Raw genomic sequence first — 15,206 nt, forward strand, 5'->3', positions numbered from 1 at the left:
TTAACGAAAATTATACAGGTTTCAGGTGCACAATTCTACAACACATCTCTTATATACCATATTGTGTGTTCACCCCCAAGTCAAATCTTTGTCCATCACCATTTATCTCACTTATACTATCCTCCAACTCCCCCACCTCCTCCAGCAATCACCGTACTATTGTTTGTGTCTGTGAGTTATTTCACTGTTGTCTGTGTCCATGAGGTTTTTTTTCTCTTTTCATGTTTATTTCTATTTGTATTTCTTCTTTTTTTATTACATCCAGGGACTTTGCCAATTTTTCTACTTGTGCATGTGTCTTCTTTACATTTTAATCAATTTGTTAGAAACCTGTCGTATATGTTGCAAATACATTTTCCCAAAATGTTGTCTGATTTGCAGCATCATTTGTGATGTTTTCAAAGCATTCTGTTGTTTTAATATTGTCTTAGCATTCATCGTTTTCTTTAATGATTTCTGCTTTCAATTCCACATCTGATTGTCTTTTAACAAGATCCACAGAATAGATTTTAAGATTATTAACACAAAGCTTAGAGAGAACACGTTCTCTTTTCATAGCTAATCAGACATCTGCAATGAGGACAAAATTGCCTCTCCCCGCTCCCAACTTTAATCAAGACATTCTCCTTATATTATTGGCAAAAGACTGCCTAATTGGGACTTCTATGCATTCAGCAATGCTTCTGTGTGTTTACTTCATAATGCCCAGGGGTTAATGGGACCGTGTGCTTTCCCTAACAAACAAGAGAACAAACATGAATAAGAGAGCCCATTAGGGGCTTTTTAAGCCCTTTCAAAAAACATAACATTTCCAAAACACAAATTACATAAAATTGTAGCAATGCAATTTTCTAGCTTTGAATGCATTTCAATTTATTCAATTTGTAAAGCAGATTTGAAGTAAAGTAATTCCATTCCAAAATATTTTTAAATCATGAGGTTTTTAAAAAAGCTTTTAAGGTAAAATGTTTTTGCTTTGCATGGCTTAGAAACCACTACTGGTCCATTATATAAAGTAGCTTCCATGGTATTTGAATATTGCAAGTTGAGCTCTCTTTAAATATAAAAGCCAATACAAAAGAGTTTCAGTGTGAACTGACTTATTAATTTTCTTAGTGATCAACAAATCAACTCCAAAAAGTGCTGTTAAGTACCCGCAGAATTGAGTTCTCAATCTTGTTTCTTTTCCACAATAGTTCAGGTGTTTTAGAGGTAAATTTTGAATTCAGAAAGTGATCAAAGGAAATCCAAATAGAGCATCCCAGCTGCAAAAATATTTACAAAATCTTTTAGATTACAAGAAACTGTGAAGTTGTTAAAATATCAGTATGCAGAAACACATATTTCAAGCATTCTTGTTAACCAGGAAAAATAATATTCTCTATTTCTTCTCTCATACTTCTCTGAGTTGGCTGATTATGAGATTATCCTATTCACAACAGAAATAAATAAAACTCATAAAATATCTAGGACTAAACAAGAAATGAGCAGGAGGACCTTTATAAAGAAAACAATAAGAAAAACTCTTGTGGATCATAAAACAAAATATCAATAAATGGAAACATATTTTATTTTTAAACAGACTCAAAATTATAATATTGTTAATTCTCCATAAATTAATCTATAAATACTTCACACACCCAAACAAAATTCTAGAAAGAAATTCTCTGAAGGGAGAGATGGAGAACTTAGTAAAATTATCATAAAATACATTAAAATCTGGGAGAAAAGGGTAACAAGTGGAAATTAATCCTACCAGATGGTAAAGTATATTATAAAGCCACAGTAATTAAAAGTGTGATACAGAAATTGACAATTTAATGGATCAAAATGGAATAAACAACAGACTCAATTATATGGGAGAGCATAATCTTATACGATAAAGTTGGCCATTCATTCATTTAACAAATATTTGTTGAGCCATATCTAATGTAGATATGCAACACTCAATATCTTTGCCTTAAGTGGAATTTAAATTTTCATGGAGGATACAAACAAACAATAAATATAATATATAGTACATCAGACAGTGACCAGTACTCAGAAAATTCAGGCAGGAAAGAGAGATGGGGATTGAAGGGATTACAATTTTAAATACAGCTGTCAGCTCTGAGGTGACATTTCGGCAAAGACCAGGAGGTGAAGATGTGAACCATGTGGCTATCTGAGGAATAAGTACACCAGATACAGCAAGTTTTCTCAACCTGGGCACTACTGACAGTTCTAGTCAAATCATTCATTGTCTCAGGAGAGGCTGTCATGTGCAGCTTTAGCAGATTGGTGATAGTGAAAGAATGGTTGGTGTGGGTGCCAGGGAGATATCTTGATTGGTTGGAGCATTGTCTTGATATGCAAAGGTTGCAGGTTTGGTCCTGGGTCAGGGCACATAGAGGAAGAGATCAATATTTGTCTCTCTCCTCCCTTCTTCTCTCTCTCGAATCAATAAATAAGCTTTAAAAAAATTTTAAAGGAAAGGTATTAGAGACACCAAGAACAGGCAACAGTTTTGAGGAACTTTGTTTTAGAGGGGAGCAGAGAAAGACAAAATACAGTAACTAGAGGAGAAAGTTTAAGAAAAAGAGTAGAAATACCATCGCTGTATGCTGTTGGAATGATGCAGTGGAGGGAGAGGGAAACTGCTGGGCTGAAGTCCTTGAGAAGGAGAAAGGGGATGGACTCCAGTGCGCACAGAGGGGGATGGGCCCTACATACACAGAAACATGAACAGTAGGTTTAAAGTAACAGGAGGGTCAGCAGAGAATAAAGACAGTTGCAGTAAGAGGGTAGGTTGTGAAGGTGAGAACTTGTAGAAGTTCGCTTTGTTTGTTCCTATTTTGTCAGTGAAATAGGAAGCAAGGTTAGCAGATGAGAGCAAAGATGGGAGAGGGAGTGCAGAGGCTTAAGACAAGAGAAAAAAGTGTGTGTGCTGTGTGGTTAATTCTAGTAGGTCTACAATTGGCCTGATCTGTTTTACTGAAGTTTCCTCATGGCACTGACCTCTCATCGAGACATGAAACATATCGGTTAATGGTGTTGCTTTGTTACCATGGGTCTGAGGAGATGGCAAGTAGTCGGTACCAGCTGGTCAGCATTATGTTATAACAGTGAGATTGATGATTTGCACCTGATCTCAGTGTGACACCTGCCTCTTCGTCCCAGAGCTTTATTGTTGCAGCTGGAATATGCATATATGACTGGCAAAATATAGGAAAAAATTCCAACCAGTTTTAGACTCTCTGGCTCTGAGGTGTTCCTTGCGTATGTAAGTGGTTCCTGATCTGAGTGAGAAAGTGTGCTTCCTGCCACGGCCTTTTCCTGTAATAACCTGTACATTTGTAAGCATTGCCATTTGGGTCCTGTGAGTGTCCTTTAGCTATAGAACCCTGTTCACTTGCCACTGCAAATGTGGTGTGAAAGAGTCATCTTGGAGAGTGGAAATGACCACTCACTAATGAGAAGAAGACACATTGTTCAAATACGGTGCTGGGACAAATGATATGTGTCTGCCCACGTCGCAATTATTCCCCCTAGAGAACTTCCACCTTCTCTATCTCCTCCATTCCAATCCATGGGGTTTCAGGATTGAGTTCACAAGAGCTGTGTTTATATGAACTGAACCATGTCCCTGAGCCATAGCTGATCAGATCAGAGGTGAACCCCTTACCCAAATTGGACTAATCAGAGTTTCTTCCAGTCCAGAGGGTTGGCGTCTTAAAAGAAGGAGACCTAAAATCTTAGTTGTTGAGCTTTGGTGTGGCCAGCCACCCTCTACCAATAGGACCGAGTAGCAGAGAAAGTCAAGAGCAGCAAAAATTAGAAATGGAAAGGAACTACTCTGCATTCCAGACACCTTTTCCTTCCCAGATTCCAGCCTTTTAGGAGATTAAACTCCTCCCAGACCTAGGGTTTCAGGAAACTAGTTCATATTCTCATAATAAGTTTCCTCTCCTCCCACCAAGCTAATTTAAGTTCACTCCTTTACTAGCAGCTAAAGATCCTTAACTCATCAGTCATAGAGATATATACAGTATAAAGCTGGACCCCCATCTCACGGCTGCACAAAAATACATTTTTTTTTTTTTTACAGAGGCAGAGATAGACAGGGACAGACAGACAGGAACGGAGAGAGATGAGAAGCATCAATCATCAGTTTCTCGTTGCACGTTGCGACTTCTTAGTTGTTCATTGATTGCCCTCTCACATGTGCCTTGACCGCGGGCCTTCAGCAGACCGAGTAACCCCCTGCTGGAGCCAGCGACCTTGGGTCCAAGCTGGTGAGCTCTTTGCTCAAGCCAGATGAGCCCGCGCTCAAGCTGGCGACCTCGAGGTCTCGAACCTGGGTCCTTCCGCATCCCAGTCCGACGCTCTATCCACTGCGCCACCACCTGGTCAGGCCACAAAAATACATTTTAGATGGAGTTAAGATTTCAATTTATAAGTAAAACAAAACAACGCCAGGAATAAAATATAAGATAATGTTTTGATAATTTTGGAATCTGGAAACCAAAAAGGAAAAAGATTTAAACATTTGGCTATACACTGTACAATTTTAAAATGTGTAAATTGCGAAAATGCATCATAAACAAAGCCAAAAGGCAGAAAATTGAGAAAAACATTTGTATCACATACAAAAAGCAAATGACTAATATTAGTAATATACAAAGGACTATTATTAATCAATGAAAAATACAAAAAAGTAGACAAATTTCTAAAGGACACACACTTGTCACAGAAGAAAAATCACAGGTGGCCAGTAAATACAAAAGATGCTCAACCTGACCTTTAATTCAGAAACAAATAAAAACTATAGATCTGCAAATACTAAAAAGATTAATTACCCTAGTGTTCACAAGCTTTTGAAAAACATATACTCTCTTACCATTGATAAAAATTTTGGGGGGTGCAATTTGACATCAATCAAAATTTGAACTATGCAATACTTTTCTTTTTTTGTGTGACAGAGACAGAGAGAGGGACAGACAGACAAGAAGGGAGAGAGATGAGAAGCATCAGTTCTTCATTGCAGCACCTTAGTTGTTCATTGACTGCTTTCTCATATGTGCCTTGACCAAGGGTCTACAGCAGACCGAGGAACCCCTTGCTCAAGCCAGTGACCCTGGCTTCAAGCTGGTGAGCGTTGTTCAAACCAGATGAACCCACACTCAAGCCAGCGACCTTGGAGTTTCAAACCTGGGTCCTCTGCGTCCCAGTCTGACGCTCCATCCACTGTATCACTGCCCAGTCAGGCTAAATGTGCAATACTTTTTGACATAAGTAATTCCACTGCTAGGAATTTGTCCTACAAAAAAAATCACATAATATGTGTAACATTATGTTAAAAGGATGTTTCTTATAAACTGGTTTATTATAGTAAAATTTAGACACACCCAAATATCTATCTCAGCATGTTGTATTTTTTAAAAATATGGTATGTCCACAGTGTGTAATGTGCTGCAATAGTTTAAAAAGACTGAGGCAGCATTGTATGTGCTGACCTGAAAAGTCACTTAGAAGGTAGTTTAAGTGGAAACAGCAAATTGCAGATCACACAGAAAGCATGATCTTATTTAAGAACGGGTGAGAGAGATAAATGCTATGATCTGATGAGAGTGGTTACCCTGTGGTAGTGGAAATGGGGCAGGAGAGGGGATCAGAAAGCTTTTGTTTATTTACTTATTTGTTTATTTAAATTTTATTTTTCAATTACAGTTGACATTCAGAAAGCTTTTAATTTTAACTTTATACCATTCTAAGTGATTTTAAATCTCTACAACAGACATTTAATAACTTTGCAATAATTTTAAAATAAAATATCTTTAAGAACTTCTGAGAAAAACAAATAGAAAGACAATTTTGGATAGGAACACACAACATCAAAATATTTCAATTTGTTCTAAGTTGATTTATAAATTTAACATGATCCAAGTAAACTGTCTATTTTGAAGGCCTGGGAAGTTTTATCTAATGATCATATGGAAAATCAAGCAAGAAAGAGTAAAGAAAAAACTGCTAAAAATGAAGAATAATAGGGCAGAGGGGGGCTAGTCTTACTCAAAAATAAAACATAAGGCCTGACCTGTGGTGGCGCAGTGGATAAAGCATCGACCTGGAAATGCTGAGGTCGCTGGTTCGAAACCCTGGGCTTGCCTGGTCAAGGCACATATGGGAGTTGATGCTTCCAGCTCCTTCCCCCTTCTCTCTCTCTCCCTCTCTGTCTCCTCTCTAAAAATGAATAAATAAAATAAATAAATAAATAAATAAAACATAAGCAATATATACAGGGTGTGGCAAAAGTAGGTTTACAGTTGTGAGTATAGAAAATAATACAATAATTAATAAATAATACAAGAATAAACTGTAGGTGTACAGTTGTGAGCATGTGAAACAGTTTATTCTTGTATTATTATTTATTTATTACTGTATTATTTGTTATATGAACAACTGTAAACTTACTTTTGCCCCATCCTGTATATATAAATAACAAGGATGTTTACTGCAGCAATGCTTGTGTTAGAGACAAACTGTAGACCACGGAAATACCTACCAATATAGGACTAGTTAAATAAATACGGTATGTCTATGATATGGAGTACTAAGAAGTCATCAAACATATTGAAGTAGATGTAGTGACATGGAAAGATGCTCATGACATAGTGCTAATTTTGAAAAGTTTCGGAACAATGAACATGCTGTAACCCCACGTATGGAGTAAAGGCACGTGCACATATTATGTGTGCAATGCATGGAAAGTAGGTGGAAAATAGAAATAGACTCATAAATATGGAGAACAGACTGACAGCTGTCAGAGAGGAGGGGGTTGGGGGACAGGGTGAAAAAGGTGAAGACATTAAGCAAAGAAAAAAATTATAGACACAGACAACAGCGTGGGGTTGCAGGAGGGAAAGGGGCAGGGAAGCAGGGAAGTGGAGAAAGAGAGTCGGGGGGCAGATGGTGATGGAGGGAGACATGACTAGGGGTGGTGAGCACACAACACAATATAAAGATGATGTATTGTAGAATTGTACACTTGAAACTTGTATAATTTTATAACCAATGTCACCCTAATAAATTTAATAATTTTTTTAAAAGAAAGAAACTAGGTGGGAATGATGCCCACTAAACTGGGGTTACCTCTGAGGGAGGGGCTGGGATCCAGGTGGTAAGAGGAAGGTTAATAAGGACTTTATTTCTGAATAATTCTAGAATGCTTGAATCTTCTTTTTCTCTTTTTATTGAATTTAATGGGGTGACACTGGTTAACAAAAGTACAAAGGTTTCGGGCACCGAATTCTACAACACATCATTTGCATATTATACTATGTGTTCACCACCCCAAGTCAAAGCTTTGCCCATCACCATTTATTCCCCATAGCTTCCTCCCAGCCCACCCCTGCTGTCACCACACTGTTGTTCATGTTCAGGAGGGTTTTTTCTCTTTTCTCCTTTTTAACTCAATTTTCCACCCCTCTCCTGCCAACAGCTGTCAGCCTGCTCTCTATGTATGAGTCTGTTTCTATTTTGCTCGTTAGTTCATTTTGTTCATTAAATTCCACATCTGAATGAAATCATGTGGTACTACTTTCTCTCACTGGCCTATTTCACTTAGAACAATGCTCTCCAGGTCTATGCATCCTGTCCCTAAGGGCGAGATATCCTTCTTTTTTATAGCTGAGTACTATTCTATTGTGTGAATGTACCACAGCTTTTTATCCTCTCATCTAATGATGGGCATTTGGGCTGTTTCCAACTCTTGGCTATTGTAAATAGCGCTGCAGTGAACATAGGTGCAGATATTTTTTCGAATTGATATTTCAGTTTTCTTCTGTTATATTTCCAGAAGTTGAATCATTAGGTCATAAAGCAGTTTCATTTTCAATTTTTGAAAGTAACTCCATACGGCTTTCCACAGTAGCTATGCCAGTCTGCATTCCCACCAACAATGGAGGAGGGTTCCCTTTTCTCCACATCCTCACCAATACTTGTTGTTTGTTGATTTATTTATGAATATTTTATCATGAGAATGTATTTCCTGTCTGATTTTTAAAGTATCTCATAACTTTACTGCAAGAGTTGTTACAACCTGCTTTCTTGTAAATATTTGGACAAACTGCACCACAAGCAAAATTTACAAATGAGTCTTCAGTGATTAATTCAATCACATGCTTATTTCTTTATCCATTCAACAAATATTTCTTAAGTTCCAGCTATGTGTCAGGCACTTGGTGTCCTTGGTGATCAACAGAAAATGCTCTGATCCCATGCAACTCACTGACTTGGGTGGCTGTCAGATGAAGTGACTGAACCACAAGAGAAGTTGATATGATCTTGACTGATTGTGTATGATTAACAGCTGCTAATAAAATAAGAAGTTGATGCCTGCCCCAGGAATGTTCAAAAGTGAAAGAGAACATGACAGAGGTAGAAGATTAGAGTCTAATGATGCAAAAAGAGAAAACCAATCCATGTTGGAAAAATCCAACATGTTTCTTGCAAAACCTTTGTATAAAGCCTTTCTAGTCTTGGAATCAACTATGGAATTACTATGGAATATTTCTTCACTTGTACTTTTGGGGCCACCAAATGGAAACCTGTGCATGGAACTCTGCATTTTCCTTCTGTGTTATCACAGACTAGGGGAATAGAGTGGCAGGGTATTGCCAGGGCAGCTGGTGGGGGCCTCAGAAACCATAGTTTTGTGGCTACATACCTGAATCTTCCCTTCTCAGGGAAGACTGGGTTTTATAGGGCTTTATAGAGACTTCTGCCAAAGGCAGCATAAGCTGTCCAAAACCTGAATATCAGGTCAAGTCAAAGCCCTTTGGAGATAGCTGAGGTCTGATCGCCAGGATGACCTCATGCAGACCCAAATCCAGAGTCACAGGCAAGATGCAGACTGAGCCAAGAATTTCGTGCTGTGTCTCCTTTAAGCTGCCTGTCTCTGTTTCTCTGACCTAACAAATCCTTCCTCATGTTCCCCTTTCTGTCTTCACACATCCTTTGGATTCAATTCATAATATTGGCTTTTCTTTTAGAAACTTGGCTCTTCTTCACACAGTGCCTCGCTCTCTGTGTCTCAAATTGCCAAAAAGTGTAGATACAACCCAGCCTCTGGGACCCTTCTATAAAAAAGTCAAGCCTGTGGCCAGCACTCCCACCCCCTGTGCCCTAGTCCCTTTGGTGTGGGGATCCCAGGACCCAGATCATGGGCATAAGAGTCTCCCTAGAGGCCTTCTGGCAAAGCTCTGTCTGAGCAGCACTCCCTTTTCTGCTTTGGCAATACTTGCAACATTTGGCAGGCATGTTTCTCAGTGTAAATTCCTAAATTGGTGTTCTGGATTAGCAATCAAGCACTTGTAATATAGGTGAGGGAGTTCTTACCCTAGACCTGAATGCTCCTGGGGAAGCCAACCAGACAAAGTTTCTGAATCTTTAAATTTGAGAACAGCCCATAGACCCTTTCAGAAACTGATGCTAGCCCCCCGGGAAGCCCTGTCCAATACAGCCATTTGGTTTTCTTTACCACCTCATCATGGCAACAGGCAGAGTGCAAGAGATGATTTTGAAATGTAGGACCCTCTTTGGGATGGTGGGATTAAGGAGGGCCTTCAGGTGGGTCTTTGCAGAGTTTGTGCAAAGAGAGATCAATGGCAAGGAGACAGGAAGACAGCCAATGTCACCTGTTTCAGAGGAGACAATAAGGCTGAGGAGGTACAACAGGGAAGAAAAGGGGAATGAAAGACAGATGAGAAAGACTCAGATACACTTTTCCTAATTCCCACTCTTCCTAGGGCCAACCTTGAGTATGGTTCCTAGGTATTTACCTGGGAACATATTTGCATGCTTTCTACACTCCCCTGTCAATACTGATTTCCAGTTCCAACTCTGTCTTTGCCTAGCTGGGTGACCTTGGACAAGTTTCCTAATCTTTCTGTGCCTCAATTTCTCCAAATCTAAAACTATGTGGTTATTGTAGAAAACTGTTAGATCATTCCTACTCTAATATTCTGGTTCTATCTAACATTCTCATCTTTTTCTTTAGGAAAGTGATATAAGTTGAATTATGTCCCCCAAAAAGGTATGTGGAAGTCTTAACTGCTGCTACCTGTGAATGTGACCTTATTTGGAAATAATTACAGATATAATCAAGTTAAGATGAGGTCATTAGGGTGAGCATAGTCCAATAACTGGTCTCCTTAAAAGAAAAGTAGAAGACATGCAGAAGCATACAGGGAAACATTTAGCTTTGGGAAAACAGATCAACCAGCACATAAAATAAATGATTCATTTCATTTTCACACTCATAATCATGCTATTAGAGACAACTGTCTCAAGCATCAAATAAAGTTCACATATAAATCAATGTGATCCAAAATAGTTTTAGAAAGCATTAAACAACTTGATATGCCGTTTGAAATATGTATACAATGAATTAACACTTTTACACTGAAATTTTCATGAACTAAAATAAAACAACCTTCAACAAACCCTTTAGTCTTATTTTCTGAGTGCTTGGGAAATTTAAAGTATTATGAAACATTCCTAAGTATTTTATAGCAGCCTACAAATTTTGAGTTTCTACTATTTATTCATAAAAGAAACTTTCTAATAGACTTTAATAAACTTTGTGTTAATACAGTAGTACATAAAATCACACTCTTTCTTGAATATAGGTTACTGAGTAGAAAGTAGAGCTATTGATTATTTTAAAACTCTATTAAATATTTTTATGCAATGTAGAACCCCCATCAGAGTAACTGTGAGGTGGTCTCAGCCTATATGTTTTTTCTAAAATGGTACTAACAGTTGCCAAAAATTTTAACCTCAGGGAAACTCTAAAGTTTAGAGTGCCTTCTTTTTTAATTTTCAGCAAAATTGCTTGACACATGCTTTTGTTTAGGAAGGAAGGGAGGGAGGAAGGGAGGAAGGGAAGGGAAGGGAAGGGAAGGGAAGGGAAGGGAAGGGAAGGGAAGGGAAGGGAAGGGAAGGGAAGGGAAGGGAAGGGAAGGAGGAAGGGAGGGAGGGAGGAAGGGAGGAAGAGAAAGGGGAAGGGAGGGAGGGAGGGAGGAAGGAAGGAAGAGAAAGGGGAAGGGAGGGAGGGAGGAAGGAAGGAAGAGAAAGGGGAAGGGAGGGAGGGAGGGAGGGAGGAAGGAAGGAAGGAAGGAAGGAAGGAAGGAAGGAAGGAAGGAAGGAAGGAAGGAAGGAAGGAACACAGAGAGGAGGAAGCCATGTGATGACAAAGGCAGGGACTGGAGTGATGCATCTACAAGCCAAGGAGCACCAACACTTCCTAGCAAAAAACAGAAGCTAGGAAAGTGGGAAGGAAGGATTATTCCCTCCAAGAAGAAGCACAGCCCCGCTGACACCTTGATTTCAGACTTCAAGACTCCAGAACTATGAGAGAATACATTTCTGTTGTTTTAAGCCATCCAGCTTGTGGTACTTCATTAGAGCAGCTCTAGACAACTAATCCAGAAAGCTTTCCCAAAAGCATGTCTACCTTGTGCTATCAACTGCTGCTTCTGAGGGTCCTGCCTGCTTTCATATCTCTGTTTCTAATTAAAGCTTAAGCACAGCATTCTAAGTTCCTGATTTAGTAATTTCATTAAATGATAAAAATTAATGCATAATATACCAGATATTCAGAAAATGGAAATTACTACACGATTGTTATAGCAACATTCACACTAATTAACATGTGTTAAGAAAGGCCATGCATATGTATGAACTAATTAGAATCATACAATTAAAAGAATAAAGAGTGCTTCTTCAGGAGTATAAAATAAATAAAATAATATTTTTATTAGGTAGTTGGCAGTGTTCCTTTGAACCTATTTAAGTGTTAGAAATTGAAGTGTAAACTAAATGTTTTTATAGTTTAGATTTAATATTTAGAAGAAACTTATACCATTAGAAAAAATTGTTTTATTTTTTTAATTGGGCAACAAAAATGTCAATGTTTATTATTATTATTATTATTAAAAGATCAACTTTAAAATAAAATTATCTAGCACCAGTTTCACAAAGAGATGAGAAAGAGACATGCAAATACCAAGACAAAATAAATGTTCACAGTGAATGAGCTTATTTCTATTTTGTTACAGGTGGAGAAAATTGTTTCAAAATGTATTGTATGAGCCTGGATAGCTCAGTTGGTTAGAGCATCGTCAGAAACGCAGAGGTTGCCAGTTTGAGCCCTGATCAGAGCACATACAGAAACAGACTGATGTTCCTGTCTCTCTCTCTTCCCCTTCTTCTCTTGCTAATATCAATAAATAAGAATATTTTTACAAATTAATATTATTATATGTTTGAAAAACGCTATGATGTTCATCATGTTATGTGAAGAAAGTGAGCTGTGTAACTCATTTCATATCTTGAAGCAAAAAATGTTTTAGAGACTCACATTCATATTTTTATGAGACTTAAAAAATTCTCAAAAGTTCAGAGGATTTGATTAGAAAATGCATTTTCGATTCCCGGCCAGGGCACACAGGAGAAGCGCCCATTTGCTTCTCCACCCCTCCGCCGCGCTTTCCTCTCTGTCTCTCTCTTCCCCTCCCGCAGCCAGGGCTCCATTGGAGCAAAGATGGCCCGGGCGCTGGGGATGGCTCTGTGGCCTCTGCCTCAGGCGCTAGAGTGGCTCTGGTCGCAACATGGCGACGCCCAGGATGGGCAGAGCATCGCCCCCTGGTGGGCAGAGCGTCGCCCCATGGTGGGCGTGCCGGGTGGATCCCGGTCGGGCGCATGCGGGAGTCTGTCTGACTGTCTCTCCCCGTTTCCAGCCTCAGAAAAATGAAAAAAAAAAAAAAAAAAGAAAGAAAATGCATTAATTCTTAGATCAGGAGTTGCCAACTACAGCTCACAGGCCAGAATCTGTCCCTCTACATTAGTCTTTGCACAGCCCAAGAGCAAAGAATGGTTTTTATATATTTAAATGATCCAAAAAATCAAAAGAAGAATATTTTGTGACACATGAAAATTTATGAAATTCAAATGGCAGTGACCATAAGTAAAGTTTTATTGAGACACAGACTCCCTGGCTCATTCAATTACATACTGCCTATGGCTATTGGTAGTAGTTTCCTGTTGTTGTATAACAAATTACCACAGACTTAGTGGTCTGAAAAAACATAAATCTATTACCTCACAATTTCTGTAGGCCAGAAGTCTGGGCAGAACTTAGCTGGGTTCTCTGCTCAGGCTCTCACCAGGCTGAAGTGAAGGTCAAGTTACCCTGTAAATTTCCTTTTTGGTAATAGCCTTGCCTGGTTTGGCATCAAGGCTATGCTAGCCTTATAGAATGAGTTGAAAAGGATTTACTGCAATAGTTTATATAAGATTGAGATGATCTATTCCTGGAATGTTTAATGGAACTCACCTGTAAAACCAACCAGCCACGGAGTGTGTAGTGAGTTGTGTATTTGCTTGTTGGTTGGTGGGCTGGTAGATTTAACCACTGCTTCAATTTCATTAATTATCTTAAGTCTGCTCAGTTTTCTGATTTCTTCTTAAGTAATTTTTGGGAAATTTTCATCTATTTTGTCTAAATTTTCATATTTATTGGCATAAAGATGTTCATAAAGTTCTTACACCTGTTCTCATTCTTATTGTTTATTTGTGCCTTCTCCCCTTTCATTCCAGAGAGTTGTCTGTTTTATTCATCTTTTTCAAACAACCAGATTTTCATTGGTTTGATTGTTTTTTAATTTGTGATGCAGTTACAGGATGGACTTACAAAAGTTATATCACACTTAATTCTCTATTTAATCAATAATGTTTATTACAAAGAATATAATTGTATGAGAAGAAATACAAACTTTAACGGCAATAATTTTCTGTTAACAGTATATGAGATCAAGTCTATACTGGCATATCTAGAGAGTATATATCTGTCATCTTTATATTCATATAAAAAAACTAACATTTTATTTTGTTGTTCCTTTTGATTTGGTTTGGTGTTCTATTTCCTTAATTTCTGCTCTTAGCTTTTTGAAATTCTTTTCTCCTACTTTCCTATTGTTTTATTCCTAACTTCTTGAGTTACTTTTTAGGCTTTTACCTTTCCTAATATAAAAAGTTAGAGGTATATACAATGTGTCCGTAAAGTCATGGTGCACTTTTGCCTGGTCACAGGGAAGCAACAAAAGACGATAGAAATGTGAAATCTGACCAAATGAAAGGAAGACCCTCCCAGTTTCTGTAGGATGATGTGGCAGCCTGTGTGCATGCACAGATGATGACGTAACACCGTGTATACAGCGGAGCAGCCCACGGCCATGCCAGTCAAGATGTGGACGGTACAGAGGAAAGTTCAGTGTGTTCTGTGGCTCACTAAATTCTAATCCGTGACCAAAGTGCAACATGAATATCGGCTCGTTTATAACGAAGCACCGCCACATAGGAATAACATTACTCAGTGGGATAAGCAGTTGAAGGAAACCGGCAGTTTGGTGGAGAAACCCCGTTCTGGTAGGCCATCAGTCAGTGACGAGTCTGTAGAGGCTATACAGGATAGCTACCTAAGGAGCCCTAAAAAATCTGTGCGTGAGCCCACATCGAACTGCACTGAATAGCTATGAAACTGGGTGAGTTTTCCTTTCATTTGGTGCAAATTTCACATTTCTATCGTCTTTTGTTGCTTTCCTGTGACCAGTCAAAAGTGCACCATGACTTTACGGACACACTGTATAATCCCCTAAGTCTCACCTTAGTTGTACCCTCACAAGCTCTGATATTAGGTATTTTCAGTCATTCAAATCTAAATATTTTCTAGTTTTCAGTACAATTTTTTCCCCATGTGATATGTGATTATAAATACCCAAGTATATGTAGCTTTAAAATCATCCTCTTATTTATTATTTTTAATATAATTTCATTGTTGTCAGAGAATGTGATATCCATGATAAATATTCTTTGGTATTTGTTATTTAGTTTGCAAGTCAACTATCAATTTTTTAAACTGTTATATATATGCTTAAAGAAAATATTATTCAATTAATGGGTGTAAGGCTCTATGCATGTTCAGTAGAGAAAGCCTGATAATGGTACTTTCAAACCTTTTATACTTCATTAATTTGTTGTCTGCATAATCTCTCAAATATGGAGAAAATTATATTAAAATTTTTCCTATTTTATGTCAACTATAATTTAAAAATCTTTCTTGTGTATTTTACCTCCTTGTCATTTTGTCTATTTTTTATTTTTAT

Source organism: Saccopteryx leptura, chromosome X, assembly GCF_036850995.1.
Source record: "Saccopteryx leptura isolate mSacLep1 chromosome X, mSacLep1_pri_phased_curated, whole genome shotgun sequence".
In the NCBI taxonomy this organism is placed as follows: domain Eukaryota; kingdom Metazoa; phylum Chordata; class Mammalia; order Chiroptera; family Emballonuridae; genus Saccopteryx; species Saccopteryx leptura.